The following is a 13,091-nucleotide window of genomic DNA, read 5'->3' as shown; positions in this document are numbered from 1 at the left end:
TCTGAAGCTTCCAGAGAGACAATCCTGACTTTGTGGCTCTCTGAATTCAGCAACAGTGCTCCTGCTTCCTAGAGGAAAAATGAGGGAGGAATTAGCTATAGGTCCATGCACCCAGCAAATGATGCCACAGGAACTGGACTAAATTTCACATAACTTACTTTTAACTAACTCATTTCCTGAGAAGCATCTACTTTGTCTGGTTCTGCTCTTCTGTGTGGTAAAAAGAAACACAAACACATTAATGCTAAAGTGAATTATTGTATTTTTCCCAACTCTGTTGTTAAGCAAGTGAGAATTATTCTATCCAGTTGGAGAACTAAAGCAGGCTGAAAGAAGCATTGCTGCTCTGTCTGTCGTGTGTGTGCAGAGAAGATACAGCAACCTGATGGGAAGGCTGGGATGAGCATGGGGGACTGCACCTGGAGTCCACACACACTGTCCGTTGCAGAGCCCCATTCTGTGGGAATTCCTCCTTAATCCCAATGCCATGAGACTGAAGGAGACGAAAGGTGACTGGATATCAACCACAGTGAGTCGTCTTCATGGGATGACTGTGGTGAACCAGTCAGCACTAGTTATTGCTGGGGACTGGTTTGTGTGATGTTTGCAGCTAGAGCAGATCAGAAGAAAACATGTTCTTTATTTCAGTCATGCTGGGAGAAGGCTCTCATCCAAGTCAAATTTGCCTTGACCAGCTGATGTAGTGTACACAGCTTGTCCCTGCCTGTGGTGTTTGTAAAGCCGTGCTATGCACTGATGTGATCACGAAGTATTTGAGCTCATGATCTCCTGTGTTGTAACTGTGGTGAGGATAAGCCTAAAGGAGGTGTCTGCCCTTCACACAAGGACAGCATAGCTACAATACAAGTTGGAGCATCAATGTTAGTGGGGTAACCCTTTCTTCTGCCCAGAGGAATTGATCCCCTACTGAACTTTTGGCTGTGGGAAGGGAAAAGTATTTGACCTTAAACGACTTGCACGAAGACCAAGAGGGAGGCTCTTGGGCTAGGTCTTACAAGCAGCCTGGCTCCTGATCCTCTGCTTAAGTCACTAGACCATATGTCTCTCTCCATTCATGCTGAACGAATTCTTAGACTGTGCTACATTTCCTCCCTTGAATAATAATCTTTAATGAAAAGGAAAATGAGAAAACAAGGTAATGACAGATAGTGCAGAGAAAACATTGGAAAGTGAAGAAAGAAATGTCTGGGAGTAATAGCAATGCTGATATTCCCATGTTAATGATTCAAGAGCTTTCTGACTGCCATAGAAGCAAAAACGATAGTTGCTGCAGTCTACAGAGATTTAGGCAGTGCGGGGAAAAAATCTGAAATTGAACAATAATGTTTCCCGTGTTTGTTCTCAAAGATACCTCCAGCTGCCTCCTGCAAGGTGTGAGGTGGTCTCTGAGATGCAAAATGCCCCTTTGCAGGTTTAAACCTGTAGTTAATTAATCTGAAATCCTTCCTATCTGGACTGACTGGTTAAGAGAACTTAAATTACTGAGACACTGATCTCAAAATAGGCAAAACTCCCAATTATATCATCAGTTTTATCTGTGCCAGGATTGCATGAATGTGCCCTTAGTATTTCCTTTAGCTCCATGTCTGCTGTTCTTTTCACCCAAACAAAAATACCAGTGATTCTAGTAGCTCTTAAATCACTTTTTCCTTCAGTCTGTGTTTTGTTGTAACTATGTTCACCTCCCCTGCTCCCTCCTCTGTTTTGAGGTCAGTTGCCTGTGACAGATACTATGTTCTATCTGGTAGGTGCAACTAACACTTGTGATTTTAGAGAACATGGTTTTAATTAGCTCTCTTCCTTTCCTCTGGTTGCTGAACAGAGCTGGCCTCAGGTGGAATTTTTTAATTGTGCTATTGCTGTCTCTGTTACACAAGCTGGAGTTCTGTTTCATAGAGTAAATTTGAGACAAAAATGAGACTTTTTGTAGCAGAATTCACAGGACTGGTTAAAACTTTTTAAAGTCATGTGAACAGTTGTTTTTCACATGTGTTTAGTAATGTGCACAGAAAGTCAGGGAGATACTGCCCTTCCTCTCTAGGTTTGTCTGATTTCACTGCTTTTTAATTATTTTATTATTTAGCAAGTTAATTGCTGACATGTTGGCATGTGGCTGTGTAGTGGTGGTGCTGGAGTTGCCTATTTCTGCTACCTCTTTAGGAACTGGTTTCCTGAGATGTTCAGGGGGAGCCACAGGCTTTCCCTTCTCCCGTTTCTCACTGGCATCAGTTCTTGTGTTTGACTGACCTTTGACTAAGTGATCCAGTTTGCTACTTCATCAGAAGATTTCTCCTCCCCCCCCACCCCCCCCAGCTAGTTTGCAGCTGGGTGAGCAAGGTGATGGACTCAGGGAGAAGTTAGGCAAATGCCAGGTCTGGCATGAGGAAAGCGGGGGGTGGGGGTGGGGGGGTGTGGTGTGGTGGGTGGGGGGAAGATGGCAGTGTGAGATACCTGTTTTGGCCTGGCCAGCTGTTTAGCCTGGCTCACTGAACTGCACTTGGGGTTTGTGAAGGGGTAAGCTGTCCTTACTGTGACAGGCTTGGGAAAACACCAGCCTCTCGGCTGGTGCAGGAGGGAGCAACTCTCCACAACTTCATGGGCATTTTCCTGAGTATATCACATTGGTGGTGGGGGGTTTCTGTTTGTTTGTTTTTACCTCAGGCCTTGCTCTAAGCTATTTAAATACACTCTGGAAAAAGCTATCTCTAGTTTGAATATACCAGCCTCTTATCTATACAACCCCCAGAATCTCCTATCTCCAAGGCAGTGGTTTCCAAGATTTGGGTGGGTTCCTGTGAAGATAAATCACATCAGAGGCATGACCTTTATCCTTGGTGCTATTTAAATAGCTTAAATATCTATTGACTTCATACCTTGTGATTTCAGTTGCTGAAAAGTGAACACAAAAGAAAGGAAGAGTTGACCTACAGTGTATCAGATTGGCGATATCTTCGTTTATAGAGCTCCGCAAATACAGATGGCATTTTTCCAACAAATTCTCCCCCCAGCGCTACTGTATTGTGGCTGGATACTTTTGAGAAAGAATCTGTGCATCCATATGGAACCTAGCAAAAGAAAAGAGACTAGTGTCTATTGTAAATGCTAAAGTTGTTCAGGGAAAGATGAAGATATAAGTGGAATAACTGGGAACCTTCTTTGTCTGCAAATAAATATTCCCTAGCGGTTCTTAAGAACATTCTTTAAATCATCTGCCTATGTAATTCTGCATCTTTGTGGGGGATTTTCTGTTGGAAGAGAGGATGGAGCCATAACTGATCAAGTCAGGAAGGTGTAATCCAGAGCACCATAGTCAGTACATTTAATAAAGGAACGAATTTGCCTTTGCCCCTTAAAGGGCAGTAGATTCAACATATTACCAAAAACTACAGCAAAGTGTATGGAACTCCATGTCTTCTATATTTACAAAATGAATCCACTCCCATGGAACTCTGCTCTGGAATAATCTAATCAAAGCAAAGCCCTGTTTTTATACTTTAAATAGACAGTGTGAAACTATAACAGAAGAACTGATTAACTCACCAACACTGATGTGTTAACTCTAGCCTATTTACTAGACTGTTCAAAGATCAGAAATACCAAAACAGCACTAAACTGGGGCCTGTGGGTCAATGCAAGGAATTTGAAAGGTGTATTCATTTCTTTGGACTTTGTTTCCCCATAGGAATATTAACCATGTGTTTAGGCTACATAAACTGGGGTTTGTATTGCTCTTTGCATTCTGAAAGTGCTAAATATTATTGTTCTGGTGGCAGAAGCAACTCTGCAGCTACATGATAGTGTTATGTGATTGTGGGAGGATACACAGCACAGAAAGATGACTTAGTCTTCTTTCCCATTCCTCTAAATTTATATCAAACTGTGTCTTTGAAGATTTCTGACTGTCATCTTGGACACTGCTTCTGCAATAAGATCTATGAAAGCAGACTTGTGTTTATGGAAGTTTTGGCGTGTCCTCAGACTGTAAGATCCCTTGCATAAGGTCTTTAGTTATGTTCCTCTCAGCATAGGGTAGACTGATATTAAACAAACAAAAGGTAAAGTATAATCTGGCCTTTCTAACATGCCTCAAGTTAGCAAAAGTTTAGTTTGGAAATGAAGTACTGGGATATTACCTCTTCCCAATTTGTCTGTCATCATTCTACATCTTTATCTGAGCATTCAGATAAAGCTGGTAAAGAACAGCTGTCTGTGAAGGAACTGATTTCTGCCCGGCTCCAAACATCACTGTGTGGTCAGGACATGGGCAGTGAACAGATGATTTGCCCAGTTTCTTAAATATAGTATCTTTTGTTATGAGAGCTGTTTTATGCTAGTTGCTCTGCTATTTGGAATGTGTTACCCAGCCCGCTAGCTACTGAAAAACTCAGTCATCTGCGGTGTGTGTGTTGGTTTTGCTCTTTTGTTTTTTACAACTGAAAGCTTCCCTTTTCTTGAGCTGGCAAGTTAAGTTTGTCATACAGGTATATGACAACATACTAGACAACACACTTAAATGGTACATGCAAAAACCAAACATACTGGCTCTGTGTTTCTAAAGTTCTGAGGCTCTCCTTTCTTCTGGACAGCTGCCTCCAAAAACTGTAGAGTTTTCTGTGAAGATGGCCAGAAGAATTCCAGAGCCATGACCTACAATGAATGATATTTAATATCTGAAATATTTTCAGAAATAGTTCTCGTAACTGCAAATATTAAAAGTTAACTCCTGAATGTGGCTTGATAGCCAGTCCTTTTCCTGGCTTTGGATGGTTGTGTAATGTTGCTGTGAACCATTAGCTGCAATTTTGCAGGGCAGAGGCAGCTACATTTCACTAGTGAGGTGATCCCATCTATAATTTGCTTTTATATCTCAGGGTTTGTTTTTGTTAACGTTTATAAAGTGCTTTGAATTAAATGGCACAGAAGTTTGTATTATTTTGACATCTCTTCCTCCCTGAGAGTTTGTGTAACCTGGAGGATCTGCACAACTGTAAACCAACAACATAGCCTGTGTCCTCATGAAACAGTAAAGAACTAGAAGTAGGCTGGTTGTGTTTCTGTGGTTCCACACTACTGTTTGCATTATGGCTCCACTTTTACATCAGCAGGGAAGGTCTCCGCAAATTCTGGCAGTCTCTGGAAGCAGTAGGTTTTGGACGGTGTTGAAAGGTCTAGTGGGTGACCATGGAGATACAGTTGCAGGTGAAAGAAAGCATTCAGCTGGCACGCTAAGCCCCTCTGATGCTGACAAGGACATGAAAAAAGTTTCAGGCTTTCTGCCATATCTTACCCTATGCATAGCCTATCCTTTTGATATTTATCCATCGTACTGCTTCTTGGTCCTGCTTTACCTTATGAAACTTTTCCAAGATGTTTTTTTCTTACCACAGTTATTTCTATAAATTTCCTTTCCAAAGTTGTTATCTTGGGTTAATGTAAACTCTTCCAACTTGAAAAGATAATGTCTCTTTTTTGTATTTTAAAAAGTGCTGTGTACATTTGTGGTACTATAAAGTAATTAGCATGAATAGCATAGGAACTCATTTGGGTCATAGATTTTGTGTTATGATCAGATTGCGATGGGATGGGTAGCAGCTTGCAGACTGCAGTGAAGTACCTATCTTGCTAGCTGTTGCTTACGTATAACAATCCTCACTATTTATCACGATGGTTTGAAAGAAGCTTAATTGTAAATCACTACACAGTTTGGATGTACAGTTTGTTCAGATTGACTGGCAGCCTTTGTGTAAAACAGGCCCAGGGCTGGAACAGCAAAATTGTTGCAGATCAGGACTGAGCTGGATTGGCACCGAGGTGTGGGAAGCTCATTTAATGCAAGTTGTAGCTGGTGGTATCAGTGCTTCACTTTCACAAGCGTAGAGCTTAACTTTGCTGCCAGCCTGGCAACTTCCCACTGGGATAATGTAATGCAGCTGCAAGATTGTTTTGGCTCTGTGCTCTTTCTCATACTATCTCCTGCCTTTCCCCGTCCAGTCATAAAACCCTTCCTAACATTTGTTCTACTTTTAAGAGCTAGTAAGGGCATGGCAGTTGATAACGGAGCCAACACCCTTCCATAAAAATGCACTTTTCAGTAGTGAAATATGTTTCCTTTTGGGGAATTTCAAGAGTTGATTCTGGGGGTTTGAGGTTTGGTTTGTTCTCTTTCTCAGCTAGCTATCTCTCATATCACAAGGCTGGCTAAGGTGCGGTTTGTGTATTTCTGTGACTATTTAAAAACAAGTCCAAGACTTTTGGAATGGAATAACAATCTAGCTTGCTTGAGTCTTGACCCATTTAAAGGGATATGAAAAGGCCTGAGACCCACTGTTGGAAGACAAGACTTCTTCAGGTTCTTGGTCCTGCCTTCTTCATAAAATCAGGGTGAAGTTTGGCTCTCTAGAGACTAGATGCATAGTCATGGGTGCTCAGTTTGACCTGGTTGTCACAACTGTTTTGTAACAAAAGTAATTATTGATGTTGTAATTCATGTATCAGTTATGGTAGAATGAGATTTGTTGTTTTAATCTTAACTGAGAGAGGCTTAATTTCTATTTATTGCCCAGCTTTCCAGTTCTTGACTATCAATAATGCAAAGAATTTGAGAATATTATAGTGAGCTGCTTCCTTCTTTCATAGCTTCAAACCTAGAAGGCCTAATACAGCTTTTAAAATCAGGATAAAGCCTTCTTTCAAGGCAACGAAGAAACCATCAGAATAAGGGTAAGGCAAAGGTAGCTAACTACCCTCTGCCTTTGGCTGCAACCTTCTCGCTTGGAACCTGCAACAAAGCCTCCCAACCCATCCGTCCTCGTGTGATTATTTTCTTCTGGAATTTGACCTTCAAATGAAAATTTAAATAGTTTTCATTTCTTGTGGGAATGCCACAAATATGGAGGAGTGTAAACTGTAGCAGTGACAAATGCCAGTGTCTGCAGAGGCTGAAACAATAGACCAGGGTGGTGAAAACTGCACTTTCTTTCTGCTTAATTAATTCCTTACTTTTGTATGGCACATGGACTAAGGTGCAAATTTCTAAGAACCCAAACTGACCTCAGAGGGAAAGGAGAGAGACTGCTTCTGTGTGTCTAATCACCTCTTTCTTAGTAAGTCAGTGACAATTTCAGCTGCAGTCACTAAGATCCATTCCCCTCTACAGCCGACTTGTTCCGATTCCTCTTCTAATGTTCTTTCTCTGTCCTTGCCCTGACAAACCATTCTTGTTAAGGGAGACCTCTTTCTGCCACTTTTGTTGGTGTCATTGTGTTACAGATTGGCTGGGGAGCCCGTTCAAGACCTGTGATTAAGACCTGCAAAAGATCTGGGAGAATTTCTTTGACTAGTTTTTTTCCTAAGTCATCCCCGGGGCTTGCAGGCAGGCCCTGTTCTTTGCCTTGTGCCTTCCTGCTCTAGCCAGTGGGAGGGTCGGCAGGAGGCAGGGGGCAGACGTGGTAAGGGTTAAATAAACCCTTAGGAGACAGAAATTACATTTCTAAACCATTGTTCTGGTTTTCAAAAAATGCTGGGTGACCTGTTGTTATGAGCAAGCTCGGTGTCTTGGTGTCCTTAGGACTGACTGAATATTGGGAATTCAGATTTCAGTTTGGTTTTTGGTTTTTGCTTTGTTGTTGGTTTGTTTGTTTTGTTTTGTTTTTTTAAATTTACCCCTATTGGCTTGACAGCTTGGAGTAGGAAAGCAGCAAGAGGTTACCAAATAATGTGTATTGGAAATAACCGGTCAGTGTCTGGAGGGTGCCAGGGTGCAGTCATCAGCATGTAAAGGCAGGCATCTGTAGGATGCTTTGGGTTCCTGAGATATTTTTATGAATGAAAGGTGCTTATGACAGGAATGCATGCTGAAATAGGCAGTGCTAGTGGAGAGTCTCGACAATCTCCTTATCGTCTCCAGTAAATCTGCCCCTGAAGATAAATGTTTAATAACATTCCTATTTGGTTGCACTTGTTAAAAGTGGTTGAACTAATGACCCATAATCCAATAGATCCATTTGTAGTGAATAGCACTAAGGGTTGAATCCTGTGTTGCTGATTTAGCAAGATGCCTGCTTAATTTACTGCGTTTCACTGTTGCAGTTCTTGCTCACTGCTCAAAGCAAATGATTTACCTGGCATTGAATATAGCTCACTTTTCAGTTGCAAAAGGGCAACGATTCTTTTTATGTATAAAAATTAACAAAAATCTCGCATGCCCTTGGGAATCAGTAAATGTGTATGTGAAAGACAGAAATTTGAGTTGTTGCTTCATTATGATTTGGTCAGATAACTAATATGTGTAATAGTAGCTGCGTACACAAACTTCTGGTGCAAATACCTGTGAATATGCGTCTGAAATTTGCTTTGGTCAGTAATACTTGTGCACTCAAATAGCTTTTTCCTGCAAACATTAAAGAAAGGTGGAAATGTGGCCAAAGTAAATTTTTATCACACTTCAAACAAATACCTGTGGAATTCTTTCTATTTGGCAAATGAAGCGCTCCTAATCACTTCAATGGGAATCTGTCTGGTTTAAGGAATGCAGTATCCTGACCTAAGACCCCTGCTAACACTTATGTAATGAGACCCACTGAACCATGTGGGACTACTTATGCACTTGAGTAATTTTATGGACAACTTTGTACAATATGCAGGTCCAGGACAGTGGTTATGACTGCAGTCACTGATTTTTGATTGCAAAGTAACAGGCTTATGCCTTAGGCCGGAGTGACAGTGACCCCAGTCATGTTTTCCTGCTGCTGCATTGGGGATGGTTTCCTCTTCCTTGTAATCTAACTCTTGTTGAGGACAGTTGCTTTCATAAATCCTGAAAAATCTTTCAGTAGCTATTTACTCACCATTTTTTTGTTAGGTTGAAGGGACTCTGGCCTGCATTCCAGAAACTTCCTGTAATAAAAAATAAATGCATAAATAAATAAGCCCCTCACCCTTCTGCTGTCACTCAATTATTTGCTTTGTTTAAGTTCTGCAGTTCAGAGTAATGATAATTGAAGTGGGTGGAACTGGGGGGGAGAGAAATAACTACTTTTATGAGATACTTATCTTAAAACTTTTTCTTTTTCAAGCATTGCTCCCAAGTTTGAGGTGTTTTATTGCCAACTCAGATATGAGGCTTTTTTGTTTGCATCTATTTATACAAGAATTGTGTTGAAGCAGCTGGAGCCTGATACCCCAGCTTATGTTCTAAGGTTTTGCAGCCTTGACAGTAACACTTTATTGAGGACCTGGACTGAACAGTAACTGGTAGGAATAATCTTCCCACTGTTACTAAATAGCCTTTAATTTAGTAAATTGAGAGACCAAGTGAGGCCCCAGGGAAGGACACAGCAAAACAGTATGAGCAAAAAGATTCCCTTCACAGCCTGAGAATTCTGTCCTATGCTTCATATGATAATGGCTGATGTATCAGAAGGTTTGCAGCAAAACTGAGGCATTTCATATACTGGATTTCAAAAGATTACTTTTTTTTTAATTGAAAGTGTTTAAAGCAAGCCCAAGGCAAGGAAGTGAAGTAGCCTAAGTAGGGACTACTGATGCTCTGTCCCCTTTTTTATTCTCCACAGTAAATTAGACTAGTTTCCATCTTCTAACCCTTGTGTAAGATCACGCACAGCTTTCAATGTAAGCATTCCTGTTTAAACCTCTACTTTAACCTCTGTTTTCCTGTCTGGTATCCTTCACTTCTCCCTCTGTTTAATCTGGCTAGATGCTGATCCACAAGTTTATTAGAAAAAACCTGCTTCCTCAGATGAGACTCAGTGGTCATTGCATCCTGTGTCTTCAGGACTGCCTATTATTGCAAGTTCACTGAAAGTTTCATTTTCTCCTGAATGTGACAGGGTAGGGCTTAATCTGGATATCTGTATAAACCACAAAGGGGCGTATGTGGGGGGAATGACCAGAGCATTCTAGAAAAAAAAATAGGTCCAAGTTTCTGCAAGGGAAAATTTGTAGGGAGAAGCAGTTTCTCTTATTAGACTGATGGACATAACTGGGAGGAAGGAGAATAGATAAGCTTTTGGGCCTGCAAGCCCTTCTCCGGGTCTGCTAATTACCTACCCACTTAATGCAATATGTGCTTATGTTTTCCCATAATTGTTTCTTGTATTACTTCATACTGAATTTTATAAGAAGATATGGCTTTTGTACCTTATTACTCATTTCTTCAGTCAAAGAGGTTTCATGTGAATGTCTGTGAAGATTGGCTCCAGTTTCAAAAGGTAATTCAGAATCTTCTGCAATGAAATTGAGAGCATCTTGATCAAGGTCTACATCGTTTTCTTTGTCTCTGCTTACAGAGTGACTTTTAATAGCATTATTGTTTAAAACAAACAAACAAAAAACCACACACACAAACAGAACAAGCAAGCAAGCTAAACTTACAGCCCCAGAAACAGAAATTTCATCTGTTTTCTCTCTTCTAGAAAGGGTACATCATAAGCAGTGCTGGTTCCCAGGTACACAAACCTACTAATATGCAAATAATATGCAAAGACAGGATAAGGTCCATGTAGATCTTAAACTGCTTCAATGAAGCAGTGGCGGCGGCAGTTGTGTGGTGGTAGGCTCAAGGATGAGACTGGCCAGGGTCTGGCTAACTTCACACTGGCAAAATAAAAATCGCATATCAGAACTCTGTGGAGGGTCTGCCCCCTCTCTCCTGTGTATGCAGGCAATGCGGAGGGTAGGATGCATCTTCTGTGTTTCTCCCTGGGGGGACTGAGCTGGGAGATTTGGTTATCAGCTGAGGGAAAGCAGCTGTCTCCAGCTGACCCCTGTTAGTGGCTGCCTGAGTGTACTTAAACAGGTACACTCCATAGTTAAAATACTGACTGCAGCAAGAGCAGGGTCACAGTCACAAACTCCTGTAGAAATTACTCAAAACTCTAGATGGCCAATTTTAACGTGATATTCCATGGACCAGTGCTTGCCCTTACCCCTTTCATCTGAGACCTCCTCACTTTTCAAATTCTTGCATAACCTCATTTGCTGCATCTTATGTGATAATATTCAAGTGCTGCTGTGAAACTCAGGAGTAACTTGTGAACTTTGTGTGTGGTTTTACCTACTTGCTAATGAATAGCTCCCCATAGCTGCTCAGACTTTCAAGAAGGCGTCAGTGTAGCTTTTTAGTTCTAAACAGGATGATGTAGGTTGTTTCTTTATAATACAGAATTAAAATAACATCAATTATAGTTTTGTATCTTTTCAAGTATCTATACTTTTTCTGCAATCTGCTAACATGAATAAGAAATGCATAATGATCGTATAAGAAGTCTGTTCTAATTATAAGCATATTTTTATCCATATAAAGGACTGTTCTAGTCACCTTGAAATTTCCCTCCAGAGAACGGCTGTTAAAAATTTCATGTGCTTTTGCTCTAAAATACTAGATGGCCCTGTAGCTGATTGTCCTAGAACAATAAATATAAAGACTTTACCTTATATGTCGTACAGTGAGGAAATTCTTTATATTCTTGTAGACCGGTAGCATTTACATTTTTGCAATAAGAGGGCAACTTCGTATCTGTGACCTGATGACTCTTACTTGTTTTTAAAAAAACCTTCATAAATCCCTTGTGAATCTCTTGGCTGGAATTGAAAAAACCTCCACTGTTCTTCAGTAGAGCCTGTTTCTGAATACTTAAAAACTGTAAATAAAATTGGTAAGGCTTTCTTATTCCAACCTGGAAGAAAATCTTTGCTCAGACTGTGACTAAGCTGCAAGCCAGTTGTTTTAAACTGCTGACTCTAGCTTAGTCTGTTACTCCTTGACAAATGTATTAGGATTTTTTTTCCTCAGTTGAAATATTGATGTGAATGTTAATAGTCAACATCACTGGTTTTTATGTAGTTTGACATAAAGATCAGATTCCTTTCTGCCTTCACTTCTATAAAATTACTGAACTACAAGAACATCATTACAAGCATGAAATCATTGTCTCGGGGTGGGTGTCATCCTAAAAAGTTAACAGATGTAGTATCTGAAGGCAGAAAGTACTATCTGTCCACTCTCCTTAACTTCTAAGATGTGGCATTGAAGACCCTTCAATGTTGGGACCATCGCAGGAAAGGCCCTTTCATTTTTAAGGAGCTTTTCACTAACGGAAACATTCTTGCTTTTGCAGGTGTCTTTGCTGCAAGAACTTAGTGGCTTCTTGCTGCAGAATAGAGTATGGAAAGCCCCCAACGGAGGACTCGCCTTCCATGCAGTACTGAACAGCTGACCATGGTCCGATGTGGCTGAGATCTGCAGACGAACATACAAGAAGGTAAACTGAGATGACAGGAATGTCTCACCTCAGGGGATTGGGGAAAGCATGATGATATATGGACGGTGAGAGAACCTGCTTCAGTTGGACTTTCCTCTGAAGCGCAGGTGAAAGAGGAGATAGACCGCACAAGAGTGGGCACTTGTTTGCAAGGAAAATCTGCTTATTTGCACAAGAACTCTGAATGGCAGGTGTGTGTCACTGAGGTGTGCAGTGTCATCCCGGGGTGTCTGGGTGCTAGACACTAATATGGCTATCAGTGTAGTCTGAAGGGAATATGTGCAAATGGATTGTTAACACATGCATTGTTAAGAGGACTAACTCGCCAGAGAAAACTGTAACATCCAAACTGTTCCAGCCCCACAAAGAGGTGAGTGTTGGCTGGAGCAAATTTTGCTTAAGAAAATCGCATTTCAAAGAGGAGCTGGTGCAGAGGTTACTGGCTTCAAAAGGTCTCCCACGGGCTACCGGAGAGAACTCCTTGCCTTCCTGCACTAGTGGCAGTTTTGCCATTGAGTTCCCTGAGGCCAGGATTTTGCCCTGGGAGTTAAGATTAGAGAAATCTACATTCTGGTGAATGATCTCAAAGTGGAGCTTGGAGATTTTTTTATGGTCTTTGGTTGCAGTGCCTATGGTAACTTGGAATGAAAGACATGTGTTGAGTTAGTGATAACTGCTGCAAGGAAATCCATTTTCAGCCTTTTCTTGCTCTCCAAAAATAATCACCATCACTTAGATTTAAAGAATAAATTGCTTGATGAGAAAATAAGTATTTAAATGTTGCCTTAT

The sequence above is a fragment of the Nipponia nippon genome, unplaced genomic scaffold (genome assembly GCF_047370975.1).
Source record: "Nipponia nippon isolate SJK-2023a ecotype South Korea unplaced genomic scaffold, ASM4737097v1 scaffold_5, whole genome shotgun sequence".
Classification (NCBI taxonomy): Eukaryota; Metazoa; Chordata; class Aves; order Pelecaniformes; family Threskiornithidae; genus Nipponia; species Nipponia nippon.
The sequence above is the reverse complement of the archived record's forward strand: the minus strand, read 5'-3'. Positions refer to the sequence as shown.